Below are 3,361 nucleotides of genomic sequence, written 5' to 3'. Positions count from 1 at the left end.
TTAATGCTGGTTCTGCAAAATGTTCTGGATCCAGGAGATGAATTTGGAGAGTCTTATGAACACACTTGGTTTGTAGAAATTCACAGCGTATGAAGCAATGCCCTGGACTACTCCTTCACATACCAAGGGGTCACCAGAATCACCCTGGGATTGAGAATAACCAGAATTACATTTTGAACATCTCTAGCACCACTTTTCATCTGTAGATCTGATTGCATCAGAGTAGAGAAGGTTTAAATATTTTACAAGAAATATCTTTTGTGTAAAGAAAACAGCCTTTCTTAAACTTTGGCAACTTCAGGAAAAATGTTTGCGGTGTTGAAGTGTTTCCTTTTTTGTTTGAGTCGCACTAGTAGGGTTGGGAAGACTCTGGTAGAGTTGGGTTTGGGTTGGGTAGGATTTTAAATGGGTAGAATTTAAGACAGGTTGAGGTTGTGTTGGGTAGAATTGGGTAGGGTTTGAATTGGATGGATGTGGGTAGGGATGAGTCTGGATAGAATTTAGTAGGATGGGGGAATGTTGGGTAGAGCTGGATAGGACAGTAGTTAAATTAAGTAGCGATTGGGTAGTGTTGGGTAGACTTGGAGTTGGGGAGAGTTGTGCAGGATGGGGTTAAGTTTGATAGAGTTAGGATTGTGTTGCATGGGGTTTGAGTTTGAGGAAGGGTTGGGTACAGTTGTGCTGGGTATTGTTTGAGCTTTAGCTAGCATTAGGTTGGGCTGTGTTGGGTTGGGGTAGGATTGTTAGGGTTGTGTTGAGTGGGGTTTGAGTTTGGGTAGGTTTAGAAAGGGTTTTTTAGAGTGGGGTTTGAATTTGGGGTAGAGTTGGCAGGATTGTATTGGCCAGGGTTTGAGTTTCGGGTAGGGTTGGCAGGTTTGTGTTGGGGCGCGGGGGGTTGAGTTTGAGATAGAGTTGTTTAGGGTGGGTTTTGACATTGGAGTAGAGTTGGTACAGTTGTGCTGTCCATAGCTTGAGTTACGATAGGATTGATAGGGTTGTATTGGGGAATGGGGGGGGGGTTGAGTTTGGGGAAGGGTTGGGTAGGGTTGTGTTGAGTGGGATTTGAGTTTGGGGTAGAGTTGGTAGGGTTGTGTTGGCCAAGGTTTGTTTGGGGCGGGTTTGGGTAGGGTTGGGGCAGGGGTTGAGATTGAGGTCGAGGTGGTAGGGTTGTGTTGGGTGGGGGTTGAGATGAAGGAACCTCAATAACCAGGTGTAATAAAGGATCTTTCTCAAGCTAGTAGGAGCTGTGCTGAGCTGGTCTCACCATTGCCTTACCCCTCTGGGCCGATCTGATGTCTGCATCAACACCCCGTCTCCTGAGCGGGGCTAGGTTGGTAGGGGATCACTGCACACTTAGATACTTAGCCCTGGAAAGTATCTCCCCATTTCCTCCCAGTAGTGGCCTCCTGGAACCACGGAGCCTCCAGGTCAGCAGGATACTTACCCGATAAGGTAATTTCTCAAAGCCAGGCTTCCATACACACAGCATCATTGAGGGGTTGTATCCAGGATACAGCTCGCACATGTCATTCTTAATGACCTCGAGGTCCACCTCACGGAGCATGTCAGTTCTTCAGTTCCGGCCAGTCCGACCCCATCCGGCCACCCTGCAGGTGGATCCTGGCCTCAAGCAGCTCTTGGTCTTTGGCAGGGGGGGATGAGCTGCACCCAGTTATTCCGCACTGCACTGTGTGACAACTGCCATAGACAGGAGGGAAAAGAGGGATCCAGATCAGCACAGGGATTGGAGCTGAGAGAAGCCAACACGTCCCGGCCTAGGAAAATGGAGATGTGTCTACTATATGAGTGCGAGGTCATGGGGATGGAGTGATGGGACGGGGGCGGTACCTGCAGCAGTGTGAGGTCACTGGGGGCAGGGTGATGGTATGGGGGCGGTGCATGTAGCATTGTGATGTCACTGGGGGCAGGGTGATGGGATGGGGGTGGTACCTTCAGCAGCATGATATCATTGTTAAGGGTCTTCTTGTCATATTGCAGGTGGGGGACCCAGCGGCGCATGGGGATTTTCTGTTGGCTCCGTTATGGTTTACTAATGTTATGTGCTCCCAGAGTGACAGTGATCACGCTGAAAAAGCAAAAAATTATATGTGGGATGTCAGGGGCAGGAGCATATGTGAGGTGGAGGATGGGAACATGTGGGTCTCACTCATGGACAGTGACTTAGGGCAGCCTGGGCCTCTTAGGCCAAGATCTTGGACTCATCTGCTGGTCTAGAAAATGTATATACCACTGCACACACTGCCAGCTGCGATCTGGCCCAGGGCTGGGAACTGGCTAGCTCGGGAGGGTGGGGGATGGGAAATAGGAAAGGGGCCTTTCCCCTCTAGGGGTTGCCAGCTGCAGCACAAACACCTTCCCAGAGACGTTGGCCTGCCAGCCTATGACAGCACCAGCTGCTTTTGCTGTTCCCTGAGCTCCTTCACTCCCTGTTCTCCTCCCAGCCCCTAGGTCCCAGCTCCCCTGCACCCCAGTGACATCTGTTCCTGGCTAGATCCACACAGGGGTATATACCTAGCTCCCCAGAGCCCTGCTGTGCTGTCCTAGGGTTGTGAGCCCCTCCCTGCCCCAATCTGGGCAATGGGCCAGAACAGCTGGGGTCAATGGCCTTAGCTCCATTGACTTACCCAGTGTTGGATCTAGACCATGGTTTGCAGAGGCCCCTAGGGACACGCTGACACCCCCTGTGCAAATCCCCCTGGGCTCTGCTCTCCCAACCTGTCATACTAACTGCTCCTTCCTTGCAACCTACAACAGCGCCAGAGCTCCCAGCTCCCCCATCACCCGCTAACCCTGGACTGCCCCGACATCCCCAGCACAGAGGCGCTTACTCTCCCTTGCAGTGAGCGGCCATCAGCACAAAATTTGGCTTCACCAGGAACCCTCCACATTGCTTTTTACCCATTCCATGTTGTATTTCCAGATAGGCCATATAGCATCTAAAGTGGACCTTGGCTTCCTGGCCCCTGATGATCTCACCTGCGGGGGAGACCAGGTTTTACAAACAGCCCCATCATCTCCTTGGGCAGGGCTGGGACTGAGCTCCTCATCCCGAAGGGGAGTCCCCACAACCTCAACCCACCCCCTGTGATGCTCTCCTTGGGGGATCCCTGTGCCTGGAACCCTGCCCCATCCTTAGCTCTGCCCCAGACTGGACACCCCAGGGGACTGGAGCAGGGGTGAAAGTAACTTAAAGGATTTACCGGTACGCCAGAGTCCTCAGCGGGGGCGTGGCCTCAACCGGAAGAGACGGGGCCAGCTCTGGCGGGGATTTAAAGGGCCCGGGGCTCCCCGCAGCAGCTGGAGCCCTGGACCCTTTAAATCCCCGCCGCGGAAGCCGGTG

General features: G+C 52.6%; 1 pseudogene; it reads right to left on the bottom strand.

The window, feature by feature from the left end:
- On the bottom strand, positions 1-2,989 carry LOC135887003 (cathepsin G-like; annotated as a pseudogene).
- Between the last annotated feature and the right edge of the window lie 372 nt (positions 2,990-3,361).

This window comes from Emys orbicularis, chromosome 12 (genome assembly GCF_028017835.1).
Source record: "Emys orbicularis isolate rEmyOrb1 chromosome 12, rEmyOrb1.hap1, whole genome shotgun sequence".
Lineage (NCBI taxonomy): Eukaryota > Metazoa > Chordata > Testudines > Emydidae > Emys > Emys orbicularis.
Note: the sequence above shows the minus strand (reverse complement) of the source record. Positions and strands in the feature narration are given on the sequence as shown.